At 41.1% G+C, this 7,207-nt stretch overlaps 1 pseudogene; it reads left to right on the top strand.

The window, feature by feature from the left end:
* The first annotated feature begins 3,878 nt into the window (after window positions 1-3,878).
* LOC138829343 (U6 spliceosomal RNA) lies at window positions 3,879-3,978 on the top strand (annotated as a pseudogene).
* Window positions 3,979-7,207: the final 3,229 nt, after the last annotated feature.

Raw genomic sequence — 7,207 nt, 5'->3', positions numbered from 1 at the left:
GACAAAAAGGACAAAAAGGGTTTGATTCCTCAGCACCACATAAGCAGAAAAAAAAAGCCGGAAATGGTACTGTGGCTCAAGTGGTAGCACACTAGCCTTGAGCTGAAGAGCTGAGGCCCAGGCCCAAAGCTCAGGCCCCATGACTGGACCAAAAAAAAAAAATTTTTTTTTTTTTAAAAAGGAGAATGTGAGTCTCCTGATTTTCAGCCCAGGAACTCTCCCATTCTAACAGTATTCCATGAAGTTATCTGAAATCTTGAGAGAACATCTATCTCCTCCTGCCATTAAAATTATGCTACAACATCTTTATGTATTCATTCGAAAGTTATGTATTGAAGACACACTATGCTCCCAGTTGTTTACAATAGTAACCTAGAAAGTATTTGCTCTCCTGGAGGTTACAGCTCAGTTGTGGAGACATACTATACACATAATCACACAAGTGAATATATAATTTCCAAATCTGAGGAACACTATCCAGAATGATTAGAGCATGATTTGAAGCTATCTACCAGGGAGACCTCACTTCCAATCATCATCAAGGATGGCTCAGATAAAAGGAAAGGGGTATGAAGAGATGGAGCATCCCAAACCAGAGATTGACATACCAAGCCAACAGTCCCGGGGCAGGATGAAAAGTTGCACTTATTTTATTGTAGCAATTTTATTTAAGCAAACAGGGGAAATTCTAGGAGGAAATACACCAAACTATTAACGATGCTTTCTTCTGGGAAGGGAATGGCAGTGTTCATTTTCTAATTTATGCTTTATTGAATGTTCTAAATTTTCCACAATGAAAAAAAATACAAGCTTTGTACTCAGAGGGAAAAAAGTAAGAATAGAAAATTCTGGCCCCGGAGCTGGGAAGTTGGCTCAGTGGTAGAGCGCTTGCCTTGCTATGCCTGAGGCCCTGGGTTCGATTCCCAGCACCACATAAGCAAAAAGAAAAAAGCCAGAAGTGGCGCTGTGGCTCAAGTGGTAGAGCACTAGCCTTGAGCTGAAGAGCTGAGGGACAGTGCCCAGCCAGAGTTCATGCCCCACGACTGGACCCAAAAAAAAAAAAAAGAAAAGAAAATTCTGGCCCCCAAAAACCTTCTAAGTCCAGGAGCTACAGGTTGACTTTCAACCGTTTACAAACATAATTCTCTTTTCCAATTTAAAAGGAACCTAATTTCCTAAAATATATAAAACTTTGAAGGAATTAATGTGTATCATAGCCTATAATGTGGCAAGCACTATCCCTTTTTGTGCATGGTCCAAGCTATTTGGGGGGAAGAACCACCAATGGTAACTAACACCAGTGTCTAATTTTCACCATTTACTCTCTAATTGTGTCCTTTTCTCTCAGACTGACTGAGGTAGGTATTTTAATACTCAGTTTTTAAATGAAAAGGAAAATAGAGTTTAAGTAATTGACTCAAAGTCAGACACCTATTATATAGGAGAACTAGGATTAAAATTAAAAGGTCTCTAGCTCTAAAGGAGCTCTCAGAACATCTATCACCCAGGTAAATAAGACTGGAGATTCTTTCTACTAAATTTTACCTATAACAATTAGAAAAAGGGCCAAGTTGGTGGCTCACACATGTAATTCTAGTTACTCAGGAGGCTGAGATCTGAGGATCACAGTTCAAAGCCAGCCTAGACAAGAAAGTCCAATAAAATACCACAAAGTCAGAAGTGGAGCTGTGGCTCAAGTGGTAGAGTGCTAGCCTTGAGTAAAAGAAACTCAAGGACTGTGCCCAGGCTCTGAGTTCAATACCCATGACTGACCAAAAAAAATAGAAAAAGGATAATAATGATGAAATTGTTGTTGGAAAAAAAGCATAGGATTTTGCTGGTAAGAGTGTAGGAGAACTGGGCAAAGCAGTTCTCATCTAGTGTCAAGAAGTGGGGTAGAGGGCTGGGAAGGTGGCTCAGTGGTAGAGTGCTTGCTTTGCATGCATGAGGCCCTGGGTTCGATTCCTCAGCAACACATAAGCAAAAAGAAGAAAGCCGGAAATGGCGCTGTGGCTCAAGTGGTAGAGCGCTAGCCTTGAGCTGAAGAGCTGAGGGACAGTGCCCAGGGCCCAGAGTTCAGGCCCCACAACTGACCAAAAAACAAACAAACAAAGAAGTGGGGTAGATACGTTAGCAATTTTGTATTATTTATCCCTTATAACAATTTATAAGTATCAGTATTAACCCTGGTTTGAAGATAGAGAAACTAAGTTATAGGTAAGTTAACTTACACAGAGCTATTATTTGAAGTAAACATGTTGGGCCCAGAATTTGTACACTTGCTCACCTATACTAAATCTCCTAAATTCTTCACCCCTGTTGACTGCTGTTTGTGAATAATCCTTTTTAAAAGCTTCACTGAATGGGCTGGAATCTCTATTCAGACTGATGAAATACAAGTTTCCTGTGGAAGCTTGAAGCAAGTTGAAAAGAGACTAAAAATCAGGTACCATAAAAAAGACAGAAGGAATAACTTCTGGTGTTTGGCAACACAGTAGGGTGGCTATAATTCATAATAAACTATCATATTTTATAAAAATCTAGAAGAGGGAGATCGCGCAGAGTGACGTGTCAGCTAAAGATGGCTGCGCCCAGGCAAATGGAGCAAAGGTGGTAGTGAGACCCGAGCGGCCCAGGAGGAAACCCGGAGCCGGCTGCTGGGAGGTTCAAGATGGATCATAAACCAGATGATACTCTCAAGGAAAACTTAGTTTTTGATATCATAACCAGAAAAATTAACCAACTTCCAGAAGCAGATAGGAATGTCCTTGAATATGGATCAACATACGTTGGACTTAATGCTGCTTTTTGTGGTTTAATAGCTAATAGTCTTTTTCGACGTGTCTTGCATGTTACAAAGGCTCCAGTGGCATCTGGCTTACCAATGGCAGTGATCCCATTTTTGACAGCTAATGTGGCATACAAAGGTTTTGTAAGTTTACCTTTGAGTACAGGTGATTTGAGTTGTGAAACCTGTACTGTGACACGGGGTGGACTGATTGGTTTAGTTGTGGGTAGTCTGTACCCTATTATCTTGGCTATTCCTGTAAATGGTGGTCTAGCAGCCAGGTATGGATCAGCGCTGCTACCAGATAAAGCAAACATCTTAACTTACTGGATCAGGATTTCTTTTTTTTTTTTTGGTCCGGTTGTGGGGCCTGAACTCTGGGCCTGAGCACTGTCCCTCAGCTCTTCAGCTCAAGGCTAGTGCTCTACCACTTGAGCCACAGCGCCACTTCCGGCTTTTTTCTTTTTGCTTATGTGGTGCTGAGGAATCGAACCCAGTGCCTCAGGCATGCAAGGCAAGCGCTCTACCACTGAGCCAACTTCCCAGCCCCTGGATCAGGATTTCTAAGCCTGTCTTTAGAAAAATGTTATTTCCCATTTTACTTCAGACTGCATTTGCAGCATACCTTGGATCTAGACAATATAAACTACTCATAAAGGCTCTTCAGTTACCTGAGCCTGACCTAAAAATGACTTAAAACAAGTAAAATAAATTGGTAAAAATAGCCTGTCTCTGTTAAAAATACAAAGATTTTAAGTTATCAAACGAAGTGTATATAATTCTGTGACTCTACAACAAAAGGCTACTACACAGGGCAACACAGTAGTAAGGACTACCCAAGGCAAACAGGAGGCTTGGTGATGTAAATGAATGGCAGAGCACTAAGTGAGGCAAGCATAAGCAAACAAAAAAACAAAACACTAATTTCTCTAGTTTGCCCAATAGTGTCTCTTCCTCTTGTTTCATCCACTTCTTCACATTAAGTACCTATCTCATCTGAAACACTGTATAAGACTTAAGCCATCTCTCTTGAAGCCTCCATCAATAAAAGAACAGTTCTTTATATTAAAAAAAAAATCTAGAAGAGTGCTTGCTTTGGCAGCAAATATACTAAAATTGGAATGATACAGAGATTAGCATGGCCCCTGTGCAAGAACGACACGCAAATTCGTGAAGCGTTCCATATTTTTTTATTGCAGCATTATTCACCATAGGTAAGATATGGAACCAACCCAGATGCCCCTCAGTAGGTAAATGGATCAAGAAAATGTGGTATATATACACAATGGAATTCTATGCCTCCCTCAGAAAGAATGACATTGCCCCATTTGTTAGGAAATGGAAAGACTTGGAAAAAATTATATTCAGTGAAGTAAGCCAGGCCCAAAGAAACATAAGCCCCATGGTTTCCCTTATTTGCAATAACTAGTATATGTCTGAGACAAGCAGAAACGGTCAGATAAGTTGATGTTAGGCGAAATGAACCCCAAGATAAGGACTCAAACGTTTTCCTTTCATGAGATTGTTTCTAACATATTTATAAGATGATTTCTTTCTTTATCACCTTCTTTTTTTTAATTGTGAAAATACCATACAGAGGGGTTACAATTACATGAGCAAAGTAATGAGTACATTTCTTATCAAGCATTGTTGCCTTCTCCTTTGTTTCCCCTTCCCATCCCTTCCCATCTCCACCCCGCCTTATTAGATGATTTCTTTGTTGCTTTGTATGTCCCTCCCCCACGGTATAACCCCTGTTTTCACTGTATTTGATGTTGGTATAATTTGGTGAGGGGAAGGGAAAAAACAAATTGTTTAAATAGGGATACAGGTGGACCCATTGCAACAATGAGATGTACACAAGATGTTATGTCCAAAAACGAACTTTACAACTTTGGTACTGGGGTGGAGGGGAGGGCAAGGGAGATGGGAAGGGGAAACAAAGGAGGAGGAACAATGCTTGATAAGAAATGTACTCATTACCTTGCTCATGTAATGGTAACCTCTCTGTATGGTATTTTCATAATAATAAAAATCTAGAAGACAGGACCTTAAAGGTTTCAAAGATAAAATAGTAATTTTTAAAAATAAATGATAGTAAACTGGGTGCAGGTGGCTCACATCTGAAATCCTAGCTATGCAGGTGGCAGAGATTGAGGGCATTGTGATCATATGCTAGCCCAGGGAAAATATCTGAAAGGCCCTCATCACAAGAGAAAATACTGGATTGTGGTGTTATGCACACGTCATTCTGGCTACCATAGTAAGCATAAAAGGAGGATTATGCATAGCCCAAGCTAATTGGGGCAAAAAAGTAAGAAATTACCTTAAAAATAAACAGAGCAAAAAGGTATAGATGTAGAAAGAGAGCATCTGCATACCATATAGATGGCACATGAAGTAGAGTACCTGCCTAGTAAGCACAGATCCTTGAGTTTAAATTCTAGTACTGTTGGGGAGCAGGGTGAGAGGAAAGAGAAGGAAAAGAAAGGAAAAAGAGAGGGAAGGCAGGGAGGCAGGGAGGCAGGGAGGCAGGGAGGCAGGGAGGGAGGGAAGGAGGAAGGGAGGAAGGAAGGAAGGAAGGAAGGAAGGAAAGAAGGAAGGAAGGAAGGAAGGAAGGAAGGAAGGAAGGAAGGGAGGGAGGAAGGAAGGGAGGAAGGGAGGGAGGGAGGGAGGGAGGAAGGGAGGGAGGGAGGGAGGGAAAAAGGGAGGGAGGGAGGGAGGGAGGGAAGAGGGAGGAAAGAGGGAGGAAAGAGGGAGGGAGGGGGCAGGCACTATGGCACACATACTTGCAATCCTAGCTACTCAAGAGGCTGAGACTGGGAGGATCATGGTTTGAGGGAAGCCCAAGCAAATAAGTTTGTGAGACACCAGATCAACCAAGAAAAAAAATGGATGAGGTGGCATATCCTAGTCATAACAGCTATGTGTAAAGTATAAACAGAATACGGTGGTTTAGGACCAGGAAGACCTTATCAAACAATAACTTTTAAAAAGGGGGCTAAGGGCATGATTCAAGTGGCAGAGTTCCTGCCTAGCAAATACACTCTGAGTTAACACCCTACCAAAACTGTGGGGGGGAGAGGGAGGGAGAGAGAGGGGGGAGAGAGGGGGGAAGAGAGAGAGACAGAGAGACAGAGAGAGACACAGAGAGGGAGGGAGGGAGGGAGGGAGGAAGGGAGGAAGGGAGGAAGGGAGGGAAAGAAGAAAAAGACAAAGAGAATAAAATACTAATTTCCCTGATTTAATCAAAGTACACTGTATGCACATGTTCTTTGCCCCATTATACACTTTGCCCCATTAATAAATATAATACACATTAATAAAAAGATACATGCTTTCATGCTTTTTATTAATAAAATTTTACATCTCCATTAAAAATAAAGAGAAAAAGAAAAAGTACTTTCTCCATGACTTTCACTCACCTGAAATTCTGAGACTTAACCTAGAGAAAGTCTATTCCTGATTCTTACAGAGACAGCTAGCCAATAATAAATAGGTTATTAAATGATAAATAATATCTAGGCTCTTGTTGCCCCAGAGTTTGTCTTGTGAAAACCAAATGTCTAGCCTAGTGGTTCTCAAACTATAGTGTACTCAGAATCACTCAAAGAAACTGAGAAGATATGAACTAATAACCTTACCCCAAGACATTCTGATTCAGGAGATCTGAGGCCCAAGAATTTACATTCCACAAGTACCTAGGTAATGCTGGTGGTGTGAGTAGATAATAACACTTTGAAGCTGGGCACCAGTGGCTCACACCTGTTATGGTAGCTACTCAGGAGGCTGAGATCTAAGGATCACTGTTCAAAACCAGCCATGGCAAGAAAGTCTATAAGACTCATTTCTTAAAACAACCACCATAAAGCCAGAAGTGAAGCTATGGCTCAAGTGATAGAGCACTAGCCTTGAGCAATAAAGCAAAGGGACAGAACCTAGGTTCGAAGTTCAAGCCTAAGTACTAGCACTAGATAGATAGATACACAGATACATACATACATGAATGATAGATAGATAGGTAGATAGATAGATAGGATAAATAAATAAGATAGATAAAATAACACTCTCAGAACTGTTTGTACAGCTTAATAGAAGGGAGGGCTCACCAGTGTCAGCACCTTGAACTACTACTGTGAAACTGAGAGTCCTCACTCATTACAGACCCCCTCACTCTATAATCTGGTTCTAGAATATCTAAATGATGGAAAGGAGGGCTTGATAGGTACCAGGTGCTTTCAACCCAGAAGTGTCTGATGAAAAAACAAAACCATCAATTTGAGGGTCATAAAAATTTGATTTTTTTTTCCTTTTTTCTTTCTAGAGTTCCTTTTTTTTTTTTTTTTTTTGGCGGTCGTGGGGCTTGAACTCTGGGCCTGGGCGCTGTCCCTCAGCTCTTAAGCTCAAGGCGAGCGCTCT

The sequence above is a fragment of the Dipodomys merriami genome, unplaced genomic scaffold (assembly GCF_024711535.1).
Source record: "Dipodomys merriami isolate MVZ:Mamm:240054 unplaced genomic scaffold, mDipMer1.0.p SCAF_17, whole genome shotgun sequence".
Classification (NCBI taxonomy): Eukaryota; Metazoa; Chordata; class Mammalia; order Rodentia; family Heteromyidae; genus Dipodomys; species Dipodomys merriami.
The sequence above is the reverse complement of the archived record's forward strand: the minus strand, read 5'-3'. Positions and strand labels throughout refer to the sequence as shown.